The sequence below is a fragment of the Chelonoidis abingdonii genome, chromosome 6 (assembly GCF_003597395.2).
Source record: "Chelonoidis abingdonii isolate Lonesome George chromosome 6, CheloAbing_2.0, whole genome shotgun sequence".
Classification (NCBI taxonomy): Eukaryota; Metazoa; Chordata; order Testudines; family Testudinidae; genus Chelonoidis; species Chelonoidis abingdonii.
In genome coordinates, this window is record NC_133774.1 from 58,255,728 (window position 1) to 58,272,497 (window position 16,770).

At 41.0% G+C, this 16,770-nt stretch overlaps 1 long non-coding RNA gene across 6 annotated transcripts in view; it reads right to left on the reverse strand.

Annotated features, from left to right (window-relative positions):
• The window catches only part of LOC116827397 (uncharacterized), a 164,917-nt gene that overhangs the window by 81,102 nt on the left and 67,045 nt on the right, over positions 1–16,770 (reverse strand). For all 6 annotated transcript variants that reach the window (XR_004374290.2, XR_012656096.1, XR_012656097.1 and 3 more), the window contains one exon: positions 1,170–1,247. This is a non-coding gene — a long non-coding RNA (uncharacterized LOC116827397). The remainder of the gene's footprint in view (positions 1–1,169; positions 1,248–16,770) is intronic.

A 16,770-nucleotide genomic window follows, 5' to 3' on the forward strand; every position in this document is an offset into this window, starting at 1 on the left:
ATTATTAAAAGGGAACTTAGAACTATCAATATTCATTTAACTAAGCTAACAATGCTAAAATATAAATAATATAATGCTAGTGTGCTATGATTGGCATGTACTGTGTTAAATGTGTGATACACAAACATTGTGTCTTAAAAATATGGTTACTCTAAAAATTTCATTCCCCCCACCCATTCAAGCTACAAATCTTTTTTTTTTTTGTAAAAACTATTTGGTTCAGAGATGAACTATTGATGAAATATTAACTGATCCTTTGATGTTACTCGTAATGTGTGGATATAGTGAAGCATAGCATATTTAAGCTATTAGACATGCAGGAATGTTGTTATGCTTTATTGTGTCTGCCTGTCCCCACCTCTCTGTCTCTCTGCAGAGCTGGCAATACTGCATCTTACAAATGTCTGGCCTTATGGTTTACAAGCATAGAAACTGTACTGGTAAAATGCATAATCTTAGCATCTCTGCTTTTTGATATTCATGGATTTATTTACAAGTCCCTGTGTTCTACTTTTTGCCTGTTTCTATGGTTTATATTACTGTCATGCCTATGTTCTTGTGGGAATTTCAAATAAGAATCAAGATATAACTGGCAAATATTCTGTAACGTAGTCTGTATTTCCATAATTTAGCGGTTTTTTAAAGAAACAATTTTAAGAGGTGTGTGGACTTACGGATAAATGAAGAATATTTTGATTGGCTTTTTAGTCTTCAACTACTTAAGGTTCAGTTTGTGTAAAATGGCTGTAATAAAGTGAATTTATGTACATATATATGCTTGTGTATATGTCAATGCATTTGTAAAGAAAAAGTCATAAATCCCTGTCAATTTTGCTGATTAAGCTCAGTACTGTCACACTGACAACATTAAGATATTTCACAAAAGAGTTAACAAGCTGAAGAAAAGGTTATTCATTTTAGTTTTTCATGTGATATCAACTAAAGAAAGGTCTTAAACAGTTCAAAAGAAACCATTCATATTCAGCTAAATTTAAATGTAAGAAAGCCTTTCAATAGTACATTTTAGAAGTACCACATGGATATTTCTGAAGGAACTTCCTTGTTTTATCGTAAGGGAGTGATACATTTTATCAATGATCTATTTTCTAAATATTTATAGAATACGGGTCTGATCCTGCAAATGCTTACATATGAGTAACTTTACTCACATGACTAGTCCCAGTTGATCTCAAGTGAACTGTTCATATAAATAAAGTTTCTCTCATGTGTGTTTGTGGAAAGAGGCCCTAAAATAAAAAAAAACCTGATATTAATATAGATTCCACATATATTGTTCTTTTTCCAGAGATTCACACTTAAAAGTTAATTAACTGCTTTTTAGGGATAGATATTAGTTTAACCAGATTACAGTAATACAAAAAATACTAGAAGGTATACTTAGCATGTAGCAGTACGTACATTATTTTTGTATTCCTTTTTATTCTAATTTGTATCTATTCACAAATTCATTATATATAAAATACTCAAGTTACGAGGGTGGCCAATTAAAACACATGCTATGCAGAATAAATTATTAAATGAAATTCACATCCTTTTTTTTAAAAAAAAGTTAATTCACAGACAGGAGCTAAACCATTCAGTTTAACATGACTGTCTAGTGGCTTTGTGCATTTGTTTGTTTGTTTTGTAAAGTATCTTTGCAAGGCACTGTCATCAGTACTAAAGTAATTTACAGTGGACAATATTTTTAGAAGATGTTCATTTACGAGTCCGTAAAAAGGTCATGCAGTAAGATATACATGTATTTGTAATTCATATTGTTCTGTGTTTCTATTGTACTCTAAGCTTCCATCATGGCTGAGAGATGGGAAGCTGGCATGCAAGCAGTGCAGCAGGGCAAAAAAAAAAAAAAAAAAAAAAAAAAAAAAAAAAAAAAAGGAAGAAAAAAAAAAGAGCTCTTTGAAAACACAAGTAGCAGGGCTTTTTTCCCAGCTGCTAATTATAACAATGCTTCTTTTATTTAAAAATAAATATTTGTGGCAGTGAAGGTATATATGGACATTCTTCAATATGCATTCCATTAAATATTTATTAATACTACTTTTGGCCCAAAAGGAAGATGTTTTCATTCTGGCCTTTCAAGAACCTCAGTCTGCCCATTCAAAGAGATGACAGAAAAATGAGCCTGAATGCGCAGGCATTAAACATTTAAATTCTCTACTCCTTGGTCATTACATTGACGGCCATGTTTTACATCTTCCCCTCCCCCACTATACTTTTGCAGATTGTACTTAATTTGCATGAACTCATTATGAATATAGCCTTTGTTCTACTGATATGGAATACAGTAGAGTGACAAAGCAAAACCTACATGCAGAGAGGGATTTGTTCACCTACTGATATTAGCATTTCATTTATCAACATGATTCATTAGTTAAACCAGAGGCATTCTTTCTGCTTGTAAAATAATAATAGATTTACAATTATTTTTAAAAGTGAATGCTATTGGTTAAAGCCCCTCCAAAAATCTTCCTATTCCAGTTAGTTTAAACATATATACTAGTGATAGGTAAGCAGTAATAATGCATTTATGACAAGTGAGCATGTCTACTGTTCATCTATCCGTAAGGATTTGGATAAAGTGGTCTTATAAAATGTATTTCATATTCTGTATATGCAATACACTGTGGACAGCTAACCTTTAAGTTCAAGGGTTGTCTCTTTCCCAAGATCTTAAAACAGAAGGATTTGACTCTAAGTGTACTGTAAATTTCAGGTTGTTCCATGTTGTAGTGTACCCAGTACTTTTTAATTTTATGGAAATTTTGGGGCTGGATCTTCAAAACTTACTCATAGATTTCAGCAGATCTACTCACAAGAGGAATGATTATTTGCATGAGTAAGATTTCCCAAATCCACCCCAAAGAGCTCACAATGTAAGAATATGCACATTTAGGCTCCAGTTCTGCAACTGATAGCACACAAGCCAAATGCTGCCCCTTCAATAAGCTTTGTGCGAGTACACCAGCCCCATGATGTGCAATCAATTGTAGGACTGGAATCTTATTCTCTATCCCAATAATATATACCAGTTATTAATAATATTTAGAGATTCAATCCTAAAGGCATGTATAATAAATAATAATAAAATAATGATAATCCTACTTTGCCTGGGTGATAGAAAGATAAATAAAAGATGATGGCCCAGATTTTTGACTAATGGTAAATCAAAATGAAGTCAATGAAGAAGCTAAATCAGTTTACATCAACAGAAATCTGACCCAATATCTCTGCCCCAACGAGCTTACAATCAAAGTCCCAGGCTGTGTGTGGAACTTAAAGAGTTTGAAAAACCTGGCACAAGGAGTCTCTCCCACACCTTGTGTAGCCCACATAAAAAACAAGCAGATCTGAGGCCCCTTCACTCAGGAGAGTCCAAAGACTGCTGCTCCCTGCCAGGAGCATACCACACCCCAAAGAGAGTGAAGAGGGGGAAAAGAGGCATGGCTCCACCTTCTCATGTACTGGCTAGTGAGACTGCACAACTACATGCAGCGGCGGCTCCAGGCACCAGCACTCCAAGCGCATGCCTGTGGCGTCAAGCTGTGGGGGACCCTTTGCCAGTCCCTGTGAGGGCAGCAGTCAGGCAGCCTTTGGCAGTTTGCCTGCAGGAGGTCCGCCGGTCCCCTGAATTGGGCAGCAATTTAGCAGTGGGTACACCGAAGCTGTGGGACCAGTGGACCTCCTTCAGGCAAGCTGCCGAAGGCAGCCTGCCTACCGTGCTTGGGGGCGGCAAAAAAGCTAGAGCTGCCCTTGGCTACGTGAGGTAGGTGGAATAATCAGCATCTCATGAAGTGAGCATGTTCTGCTTCTGTGCACCCAAAATGCCTCCTTGTGCTAATCACGTGTCTGTGTGCTTCCACACTCAGGGATGCTGGAACAATTTGTATAGTGGTGTTTCTGAGAGCCATTGAACCAAACTGTAAGCCCTGTAAATAATGGAAACCACTTCAAGCTGGGGGATGCGGCAGCACCTTCAGCACCCCTAGTTCCAGCACTTATGTCCACACTTCGCAAGACACAGGCATGGATAAGCCCAAAGACAGATATAACAAGATGCTTTGCATGATAAGGAATGTAGGATCAGATTATCAGGATTGCGTTTCAAGGTCAGATTCTGCTCTCAGTTAAATGTTTTTCTTACTCTGAAGTAAGTCAATGGATCAGTGTACATGCAAGTATATTATAAGAGTGCAACTGAGGGCAGAGTCTGGCCTGTAATGATTTAATTATGATAAGTGCTAAATTTCCTGTTGGGCACCTTACAGTTAAATATACATGGGCCAGAATCTCAGTTGGTGAAAATTGGTAAAGCTGTGATTTCAATACCACTATGCTAATTTACACCACTTGGGATCTGACCCAGATATTTAATTTTAAAGGTTATATAACATTGCAATTATTCATCATTATGACCTGTCTTGGAAATTTGCAAAGAACCATTCTAGAGTGCCTAATTGAGTCTAAAACTCACTCTGCAGGCCTTGTACACCCCACTGGGCTGGGACTTAGCTCAGTTTGATTAGTTTTCTACCAGTATGATTCCATGGAGTTACACCAGTATCAAGCTGGTGAAACAGAGTAGGGACTCAGGCTCCAGGACTTTGAGGTCAGCTCCTATTCCATGATGGAAGTACAACTTTTGTAGTGCCTACTGAATGCTGTCTGGGGCCTTTCACAGACATCCTGCACCCAGGACCATTCTGTAACTTTAGGGTAAACAAGCTCTTGGGAATTACACTGGGTGGGTGGGTTTCCACAATGAGTTATTCCCCAGATGAAAGATCAGTCAGTTAAGGAAGTGTTTTAAAGAATTTGTGGCCACGAGTCTTCAGGCTTTTCCTAGCTGACAGTTTTTGTTTTAAAGATAAGAGAGAGAGATATAGAAATGGGACAGAAACTCAAAGATTAATCCACCCATACAATCTGCCTTGGTCCCAGCATATTTAGGTATGGGTATCTCAGCTGTAGCAAACTATTTTCTTGGGCGTCTCTCATGTACAAGAAATGTTAGCTCTGCTTACAGTGTCCAGCACAATGAGATCCTCCTATTGCAATACATATAATCAATAATTAATGGTAATCATGATTCAAGGGAGCACCCCAAAGCTGTGTCATCCTCCATTTCAGGGTTTTATAGCTGAGTTGGCTGGAGTAAATCATGAAACCTGCTGTGCCCAGTGTGGGGAGGTAGAATTGGGTAAATATTTTATAATTGATTTATTTCACCTCTTTCTGTTCACTTTTAGTTCAATTGTCTTCAAACTGATTGTGACTTTTTAAAAATATATTTGTTATTCACAATTATTTGCTGAATAATTTCTTCACATAATTCTCTGTCTATAGCTTTATTAGTGATCTAATTCAAAGTTTAACCTGATTTGATTGGGCACATAGGTAACATGGTATGTTTCTGTTCTCCGATTGGCTTAACATAACTTTTCAAATCAGGCTCTTGGTGCAAATACTGATGAGTAGGAATTGGAAATTCTCTCTCCATGAATATTCTGTAATATTTGCTTAAAATTTGCTGTTTTAATGATCATTCCTGCCAGTAAACTTGTCCACTAGAACATTCACAGCAAGCAAACATAAAAGAGGGGCAAACACAATTAAAGTCAGTAGTTTAAAAATGTGAACAAACATTCTCAGAAAATGATGTGCAGTATTCACCAAGCTCTACTGCAAAGACTAGTCCGGAGAACTGAGTGTCCTCTGTGTGAGCATGGTCTTCTCCTAAGCAACTCAGCAATTTGAAAACAAGGAGCTGGGTTTGTTTATTTGTTTTTGGCTTTCAGGTCAGGTCAACCTTATTATTGAATTGATTGGCCTATAGTGAACCTGAGGCTGCAGGTTATTTCATCCCATTTTATTTGGTGACATTTAAGTTTAAATTGTCAACATCCAACTTCTATTTATGCATGTGCAAAAGTCCATGCAGACACATATGCTTCCACACTTTATTAGTGCAATTACCTGAATGTCTGTTTCAATATTTCTAAAATATGCACAACTATTAGTATTCCTCACAAAATGCATTGAAACAAATCCGTTTTGTGGGTGCAAATTATGCTGTTTATGTGCAAGCAGGTGCTAGATTTTTTTTTTAATTGCAGCGGCTGGTATTTGCATCTGCAAAACACTGGCATCTCTATGTATATGCACAAGTAGAGACCAAATAGAGGCCCGGCTGCAAAGTTGGACTTTAAACTACCAACTCATTCTCAGTCTTTGGAAGTTCATATTGGAGAGGGTTGAGTTGTCAGTAATAAGGATTGTGCTGTATTACTGTGGACACCAGGTGGATTCATATATGTCATGCACCAATAAATTACTTCGTAAATCACTAGTATTTATGTTTATAAAGTGCCTTGAACAAGATACATAAGCAAAACTAAAATATAAAATATCACAAACAAAAGATTTATAATAAAAATAATTCAGCACAAACTCTAAGCTAACGTTTAGAACAGTAGCTGCAGTTATAGGGCCCAATTTTGCAGCCCTCATTCAAGCAAATCTCTCACTAAAGTCAATGGATATTTTGGCTGACCTAAACAAAGAATAGGGGCTATATTCTGCCCTTTCTTCTACACGGAACACTTCCATTGAGGCTAATGGGAGTCTTGTGCAGCATCCAAGGGCAAAATTTGGCGCAATAAAAGTCAAACAGTGTTGACTTATAAAAACCCTGGGGGTTATTTTTGGAAGTGCAATAAAAGCATGATTAAATTGCCTCAAGCTAATAAAACATGGCATGGAATTGTTCAAGGTATAGATTTTGTTTAATACATAATTTCCCTATCATCATCACTTTTTTGGTTTGGTGCATTTAATTTTGAGTTTAGAAAGTTAAACCAGGAAGGGCTTGAATCTCAAAACTGTGCACACAAAACTGTGTGCACAATGATCAGTTGTGTCCCAGAGATACTGGCCTGCATTGAGATCTGAGGACAGCTTTACAGGCACAAGATGAACTTCAGAAAAGTGAGGCAGAATCTTTCCCCAATTCCCCAGTATGACACTCAACTCTGTGGTGCCTGCTCACATCTCAGGTAAAATGTCAAACATTTTTGAGTGATTCTCCACTATTATACCATTAAGCAAGGAAGTAGCACTTCGTTGGTCCACAGGAACTGGTCTAATTTCTTCTAACTAGTTCTGTATTTCTGTTCAGTTCACAACCCTTCCTTGCCAAGACCTTAGGAAGCAGGCAACTTTTTATTTTGTAAATGAAGTCAATTGGAGGTTATCCCTGATCTCATCTATTCAGATACACTGCCTTTCAAACTGTGGGTACGTCTACACTGCACGATTATTTCGAATTAGCTTAAACCGATATTACAAAACAGATCTAATAAAATCGGTTTAGCGCGTCCACAGTGGGATCCCGAAATCGATTGTTTGCGTCCATGGTCCAAAGCTACCATCGATTTCAGGAGCGGTGCACTGTGGGTAGCTGTTCCTCAGCTATCCCATAGTTCCCACTTCCGTGTTGAGAGCACAGTGCCTGATGGGGCAGAAAACACTGCCCCGGGTGGTGCTGGGTACAGCCTCACCCCTCCCTTTGTGAAGGCAGCAGACAACCCTTTGGCGCCTTTTTCGCGGAGTGCATTGAGCAAACGCCATAGCACAGCAATCTTTCCCTTTTTTTTTTCACGTGGGGGTGGGGGGAAATAAACTGAGGAGCTGTTCCCTGACCCACGCCAGACACTGTGTTTGAACCTACAGACATTGGGAGCTCAGCCAAGAATGCAAATAATTTTCAGAGACTGCTGTGGACTGTGGGATAGCTGGAGTCCTCAGTACCCCCTCCCTCCCTTCATGAGCGTCCATTTGAGTCTCTGGCTTCCCGTTACGCTTGTCACGCAGCGCTGTGTATCCTGCAGTTTTTTATTCAAACGCTTTGGCATTTCGTGTTCTGTAACGGAGCTGGATACAACAGATTTGTCTCCCCATACAGCGATCAGACCTAGTATCTCCCGTACGGTCTATGCTGGAGCTCTTTTTCGATTTCAGACTGCATCGCCAGCCGTGCTGATCAGAGCTCCACGCTGGACAAGCAGGAAATGTAATTCAAAAGTTCGCGGGGCTTTTCCTGTTTACCTGCCCGCTGCATCCGAGTTCAGATTGCTGTCCAGAGCGGTCAGTGCTGCACTCTGGGATGCCGCCCGGAGGCCAATAACGTCGATTTCCGTCCACATGAACCCTAATCCGAGTTATCACTATCGAATTTAGCGCTACTCCTCTCGTTTGGGAGGAGTTCCGAAATCGATTTAAGGAGCCGTTTAACTCGATATTAATGACGACGTCGTGTGAACGGATACAGCGTTAAATCGGTATATCGGCCATTAAACCGATTTAAAGTCGCAGTGTAGACCTGGCCTGTTATGTCAAATCTGTGTTCTTCACTAGCCTGTCTGTAACTGCTGCCCTAACTTTCAGTCTAAACTTTACTCCCACTAGTAGGAACAGAACCCGCAACCCTGATGTCCAACCTTTCACAGCTGTTTCACAAAGATGTATAACACATTGACAAACTATGTGTCATGTCTCTCTCTGGGAGTTCATCCACATAGGAGAAAACAGCCTACCTCTGTTATTAGTTACTCCTTTTGATCCAGTAGAAAAGGCGTTGCTGTATTTTTGAAGATCCTATGTTCAAACTATGCTGAACCCACAAGTGAGAAAAAAATATGTGATCATATAATTAAAGACCGTACCCTAATCAGGGCCAGCTCTAGGTTTTTTGCTGCCCCAAACAAAAAAATGTTTGGCTATCCCCAACCCCAGCCCTGGGCTCTCACCCACCTTACACACCAATGCCCTCCCCCACCTGCACCCCTTGCCACCCCAGCCCTGGGCTCCCCCTCACAAGTGCTGACCCCTCCTGCTCACCCCTCACCTCCAGCCAGTCTGGTGCTGGCTGGTTTGGGGTAAGCAGCGGGGCTTCTGGGCCGCACCTCAGCCCAGAATCCCTCCAGCCAGGGCTCCTACCTCCAGGACCGGCCGGAACCTGGGAGGGTAGAGCCAGCAGGGGGCTGAGAAGCCAGAGCATGGTAACCTCAGAGGGAGCAGAGCCCCGAAGAGCGGGACACAGGCCCCGCATGGCAGTGCCCTGCCCTCTATGGCCCCGCTGCTGCTGCTTCTGGCTGCCCTGTTGCAGTCCCTGGGTGGCTCAGGCCGCTTCACCCAGCCCTGGCTGCGGTGCTGGGGGGCGAACACCTTGCGGCACCTGCAGGCAGCTCCGTGTGCCCCGTGGGGCGGCTCCCAGCCTGACTGTCCCCCACTGGGAGCCTACCCGGCCCGGCCCAGCCACAAGATGCGGGTGCTGCTCCCCTGCGGCGCAAACCACAGTGGCCCCAGGGCATCCCACACACACACAACGCACTGCTGCTGCCAGGGCCGGCTCTAGGCTTTTGCTGCCCAAAGTAAAAAAAAAAAGGATGGCCAGAATGCTGCCCCTGAAAATGTGTCGCCCCAAGCAGGTGCTTGGTTTGCTGGTGCCTAGAGCCAGCCCTGACCCTAATGCATACAAAGAGGCCAAAGTAAGTTGTACAGGTAACCTTATTTCTTGCATTTCCAAATTTTCAAGAGCCTGACCTTTTACATTCTTCTTTTACTGTATTTTGTTGTATGTTTTATTTTCCATAAAATTGCAACAATTGCAATTATTTCAGGATCCTGCCACTAACTTAAGAGGGGGTTCTCTCTCTGCTATATAATAGCTAGCTAGCTAGATGTAAAGCGAGTGAGATGGGAGCTCCTCCTAAATTAATGTTAGGGCCCTTGAATAATTATAATTGTTAAAATGTTTTTAGATTGCAAAACACTCCACATAGAAGTGATTTGGGATTTATACTCACATTCGTTGTAGTGTTTGTCTCCATTTTGGGTAATAGGAGCTCTCTCTTTAAGAGCAAGAATGTTTAATTGCAGATGGGAGGGAGAGTATTGTAAAGTATGCTTGAAGAAGCCTGAGAACAGTGCATGTGGTCGGTTTGTCTGTGTATTCAGTGAAAGGAAGACCCTGCTTATGTAAGCGCCAAAGAGGTCACAACTCAGTTTAATACTCTTATTTAAAGAAAGCAACACCTATTTTTGAAGGTATAACATTAGAGATCTGTAGGCCTTCAGTCTGAATTCAACCTACCTTAGTAGGGATTACAAGTTGTTCTCAAGCTATTTCCAGATCCTATGTCACAAATTCACCACCATACTTTGCACTAATTGGCAGATTCAGAAGATAGGTCAAGAACTGCATGGGCCATGGAGAATTACATACCCATTTTATGTCCATAGAAATTCCTACAGAGATCAAAATTAAGGCATGCTGATAGTGCAGAGTGTATGGAAATCTTAGCTTCCTGTTAAAAAGAGGACTTCATACACTGCAGCTCTGAAACCAATAATTTCACCAGCACTAAATCCTCAACAAAGAGTAAACTGAAATGTGTAGTTGTATGCAAATTATTTTCAAATATGCAAATTATTTTAAATATTAGAAGATGAAGCCTCACAAAGTTTATCAATATACACCCTATTGTGTGGCCAGCCAGCTCCGCTGACCAGTGCAGAGATCAGGGCAAGACTATGCCCCTTCTGCTTCTTGTACGCTTTCAGGGATCTTGTACCTTCAGGAGTCTTCAGAGGTTCTAAGGAATAGTCCATGCACTCAGGGGGGCTGCAAGGACCATAACTGTGCCAGGCTGATGAGCTAGGTCACAAAAGTAGAGAGAAGGCTTCTTGTGCTCTCCCTTTGCACACTTTGGAGCAGTCAGGCATAATCTGGCTCATAACTGCATATGCCAATACCATGATTATATACACAATACAGTTTCTATGCATACAAACGGTCAATGAAATTACACATTTACATGCCAAATAATTGATTTTCACTTTTAATTATGGTAATGGCATGTACAGATCAGGCATGCAATTTTGCATACATTTTTGTGTGCATGATTGCACACATTAGCTAGATAAGATAGGTGAGGTAATATATTTTATTGGACCAACTTCCATTGGTGAGAGAGACAAGCTTTCGATCCACTCAGAGCTCTTCTTCAGCTCTTGACTAAAGAAGAACTCTGTGTAAGCTCAAAAGCTTGTCTCTCTCACCAACGGAAGTTGGTCCAATAAAAGATATTACCTCACTCACCTTATCTCTCTAATATTCTGTGACCAACACTGCATAATTGCACACATCATTTTTAAAAATGAGCTATAAACTGACTGGAATTGAAGATTTTAAATATTTTAGTATTGGTGATTGTAATCGTTTTATTATTATTTTTATTAACTCTACTATTGAAATCAGCAAACAAACTTTTACATGGTTATATGCCTTATCTGCCTTTGAAACCTCCAAAACCCATGAGGTTTACCCATCACTCAGTACCTGCCTAGTGGTATATCTTTTTTATAAAACTTTCCTATTTCATTCTCATGATTTTGATTCTATGTTTGTATTATTGGAATGGTTTTTACCCTGCTCTATATTTCAAAGATGGGTCCAAACCAAAATCCTAGTTCCAGACTCCTCTCAAAGGATGTTCAGCTTTGGATCTTAAATTCACAGCTGTAGCATCCCTATGTCATACAAACATGACTGAAAACTTCAAGTCTGAACTTCAAGAAAATTTGGGTCTATATATGAACTATGTGATACAGGCCCATTCCTTCTATAGTTAATGCCTGACAAACTCAGTAACCCACAAATTACTCTGAATGTTAGTTTAAAAGTTCTGAGGGACATAAGAAAATAGATAGAACATTTGAGTCAAGGAGACCAAAACCTAATCTTGACCATCCTTTCTAGATGTTGTCTTGAAGACCTCCCATTGCTGTCAGATATTCACAGAAAATTATTGCATACAGATACCTTCAACAGCAGCTTTTGGGAATCCAGTGGGTAGAGCGGCTAAAATCCATCCGTCCCAAATACCTCAGTGTAATATCTGAACATCTAAGTTCAATAGATGTTCAGCAGAGTTGTTCATTTTAGTAAAGCGGGATAAAACTCAGAAAGGTCAATCTTGGTAGAGAATTCATTCTAAAGTAAAGAGTGGGATTTGCAACACTATGGAGATCTGAAAGGAGCCTGACACAGAAATTTGGTAAAATTTTAGACTCATTCATTATAACTAAGCTGTTTTTAAGAATTTCACTAGTATGTATTAAGCATTCCTTAGCCATCATTCCCTGTGTTTAAACAAATAATCACTTATATTTTCTGTACATATTTCTGTGATGTACCTTAAAATAAATACATCTTCTGCTTTATATAGTCTGGATGGAATTGTACCACTTTTTCTGGACGACTTATAATTTCTACAGAGAGAGTTATTTGCCTGCCTTCAGTTCCAGAAAAAAGGATCAAGAAAAAGGGGAAAGTAACTGTTGATTTGGTGGTCTGACAGCCAGGATGCTAGGTCATCCTCATAGTAATTGTCAATAACCTCATAGTAATTGTCCTTTTTCAAACTAGGGATAGGCTGTGTACCAAAAGGTTACCTGGGTGGTGACTAGATAGTTTCATTGAGCTTGATCCTCTAGGACTAACAATACAGCTAGGCCTCATAACGAGGTTTTGAAAGGAGTGAGGAAGAGATGGGAGCCAGAGACCAGTAGTGTGCTCTCAGTGGGAAGAATGGGACATAAAAAAATAAGAGGTATCTTAATGAGAGATAACTGGATAGACATTTGACTAGCAGAGGCGGCAATGAATCTGAGAGAGGCACATCATTCAATGACCACATAAAAGTAAAGGAATTCGATTGGCAAATTTAATTTCAATCACAAATAGCTTCATTACCATGAACAGGGGGTTTACACAGTTATTAATATTAACAGGTGTAACGCATTGAGAATACAGTAAGAGACAGATTCTAAATGACCCTAGTGTGCAAGTGCAGATGTGAGGAGGGAAGTACCATAGGCGCCGACTCCGTGGGTGCTCTGGGGCTGGAGCACCCACGGTAAAAAAAATGGTGGTGCTTAGCATCCATTGGCAATCCCCCATCAACACCTCTCCCTCACACCAGTGCCTCCTGCCCGCCAGCGGGTGCTGCCAATCAGTGCCTTCCCCGCTCTCCCAGCTCCTACTGTCTGCCACAGATCAGCTGTTTTGGAGGATCTGGAGGTGTGTGGCAGGGAGGGCAGAGAAGCAAGAGTGCAGTGCACTCAGGGAAGGGGTGGAACTGGGTGGGGTGGGACCAGGAAGAGGCAGGGCAGGGTGGGGCATTAGGGAAGGGATGGAATGGGGACAGAGTCTGGGCAGAGCCAGGGGAAACACCCCCTGGCAGATAGAAACTCGGCATCTATGGAAAGTATAAAGGGTGGGATCCACTAAGTGACTTAAGCATTATGATACTGAGTGCCTTTTAGGTGCCTAGAAAATCACAGGAACAGCACTGCAATCCACAAACCGTGAGTTAGGCACTTAGGCTCCTATACAATGAATGGAGAATTAGGCACCTTGAGCTACTATCCACAAAAGCCAGCGTGCTAGGCAGGGAGCTGCCTAAGCTAGCCACTGGAAGATGCCAGTGAAAGGGATCTGTTCTAAGCACTGCCTCTCTTTTGCAGATAGGTGACAAAGCCAAGGGACGTGCCTGTCTTTGCTTAGAGATCCACAAACTGGGGGCATTCCGCTACCTAAGTTGATGCAAGGCCTGAAACTGGGAGCTGGGAGTAGGCAGAAGGGGAAGAGGTCTTTCATTATAAACTTTAACTTAGGTAATAGGGTAGTCTGACCCTAATAACATCCCAGTACAAGAAGGCAAGGGGCTCACTAGTGTCTGGTAGTGAGTTTCAGCTGATTTGATCAGTTCAGTGTACCCCAACTCAGTAATGTCATAACCTGTGTCTAAAAGGTGTCATGTAAGATATCAATAGAAAGCTAATAACATACTGATCATTAATATTATTGTATGGTGCATGTAAAGATGACAAATTCAAAATTATAAATATATTGGGAATGATCTTGTTCAAGTGTCTGACAGACAGGACTGAAGTTACCCCACCTAGACAAAAGAATGTGGTTCTGCCACCTTGATGGTACTTCCAAGACACATTAAGAGACAGTGGGAATGCTTTTACATAAAAACCATCAAGCTAACAAGGGGAGGAGATAACCGCTCAGCATCCAGCAAGGGTAGGCAATTGCAGGAACAGATAAATTTATTTGCATTTTAGCGAACACCAGTACGGGGAAAAATCAGCATAGAAACTCTTTCTCCAGCAAACTCCATGTCTCCTTCCTCACAGCTTGAAGGAACTTTACTTTGGGAGGGGATAAGCATCAGAAGAATCCATTTCAAAGGTTAATTGGACTATAAAATCAAGTGTCAAGGAACCCCAAATTAAGATGACAACAGAAGCAAGCACATCAGACTTTGTGGAAGATCCTGACCAGGGGGTTGGTCAGCCATCTTGCTGAAAGATAGATTGGTAAAGAAACAACACAACAAAACTTTGTTTAAGGTAAAGTCTTAGCCACTAGAAAGTTTTTTTCACTTTTATTTGCTTGTAACCATTTCTAACACTATCTTTTACACTTGAACTCACTTAAAATCCTAAATCCTTTTGTTAATAAATTGTTTTACTTTTAATATAAACCAACCCGGTCATGTGTTTGAATTAAAGTGATATTGTTAACACCAGTCAAAGTGATAAACTGAGCATTTTGTCTCTTTAGAGGAGAAAACAAACTTAATTATTCCTCTGAATGGTCCAGGAGAGGGCTAGACATTGCCGAGCGATTCGGGACTGGCATAGGTGATGACTTTGTGGGTGCTCCAGGGCTGGAGCACACACAGAAAAAAAATAGTGGGTGCTCAACATCCACTGGCAGCCCCCTTGATCAGTTCCTACTCCTCCCCACCTGCCAATGATCAGCTGTTCAATGGCATGCAGGAGGCACTATGGAGGAGGGGGAAGGGTGAGAGCAGGACACACTCAGGGGACGGGATGGAACAGGGTGTGAAGAGGGGAGTAGGGATGGGGTTTGAAGGAAGAGGTAGAGTGGCAGTCAAGCAACCCTGGCAACTCAGAAAAATGGCATGTCTGGGGCGTTGATTGCCAGGTATAACCAATGCTGGCATATACCAGAGCACGTCTGTGATGTAACAAGCAGGCTGCTGGAATCAAAGTTGCTGGTTCAGTGCTGCTTGTCACACAGACACTCAGGGCATGCTTGTCTGTGGGCTGTCAGCATCCAAGCTGTGAGCCACAGCAGCAGAGCATTGAAGGCACTCAGGGTTACAGGGCAGGTGGTGACACAGATCCTCACTGGTCTGGATTGCATCCCAGAACATGACAGGTTCTCACCCAGGAGGTGGGAGATTCCCAGTTCAAGTATCCCCTCCTCATGAAGGAGACAGGGGATTTGAACAGGGATCTGCCACCTCTCAGGTAAGTGCCCTAACCACTACACTGAAGATTATAAGGGAGCTCCTCCCTCCTCCCCCAGCTGTTTTGTGTGAGGGGCTCAATCCAATAGGTGGACTCCGAGCTCACCTACCATATCGGGTCCCCAGACACTACTTAGGTGGCTGAACACCTGTCTTCCCCAGTTCACTAATAGGATTCAGTACACTTTCTCAGAGGCAGAAATATAAGTTCGTCAGGAGTTTTTTCTGTAAAAACTTAAGTGCCAAGTGAGGTTAGGTGGTCACAGGATTAGGTGGCAGCCAAGCCAGAGTTATGTGGATCTCATTGATGCCTAAAAATGGGACTCAGGCACATGAGTATCTTAGAGGATCACACCCAAAAGCCTTTGTCCCGCTTATATCGCTAGTGTTTTCAAATTTCTTCAGAAGCCTGTACAAATGCTGAATCAAATCCAGCTTGCCTTACTCATGTGAGTAGCCCCACCACTGTAAGCGGGAGCAGAATTTAACACAAGCAGACTACTTATAGGAATATGGCAAACAGTATTTTGTCAATTAGTTCGTTAATCCTCATAATACCCCTGGAAGTTAGGTCATTCAGTTCTGAAAAAAGTTAAATTTTCTCAAATATGGGCAACATTTTAGGTGAAATTTAGGCCCATTTTCAATCAAAGCTGCACTGACAATTAAAAAATCAAGCAAAATTTACACTTCTTTATATTTTAGACGTGAAAACACCTCGTTTACAAAATTTCATGAAAAAATGACATTTTTCAAACACAAAACCGCCTAAAATTAAATTATGAAAAAAAATCCAAACAGCTTGCACACAGATTCTTATGATCCTAGTATAAAAGTGGTGGTGGTCTGAGTGTAATTCCTAGTGGACAGATGTCCACATCCTAACACAAATCACCATTGGCAATGTCAGCAAAAAGACTAAGGACTGAATGGGTATGGAGACAACATTCCTTCAAAACCATCCTGAGGAGCAGTGTGGAGCAATGTAGGGAACTTTCCATTGCTGTACATTCTGGACTTTAATAAAGGACGTCAGTCTTCAAGACATGATTTAAAGCCTCCAAGAAACTAAACTTTACAGGATACTTTCCTTTACAGTGTTCTAGCTAAGCAACAGCCTCCATTGTTTTAGGCTGTGCCATAAATCATCAGCCCGAGTTATGCATAATGAACAAAAGATTAAGGTGAATAATAGCATCAAAATCAATTTGAGATCTCATTAAAAACTGCAAAGAATAAGACTAGTGCTACGATTACAAGTATTAAAGAGAGTAAGCATCTTTTTGTATTCTAAATTTGTAAAATATTGTTTAAGTGAAGTGCTCTGATAGTA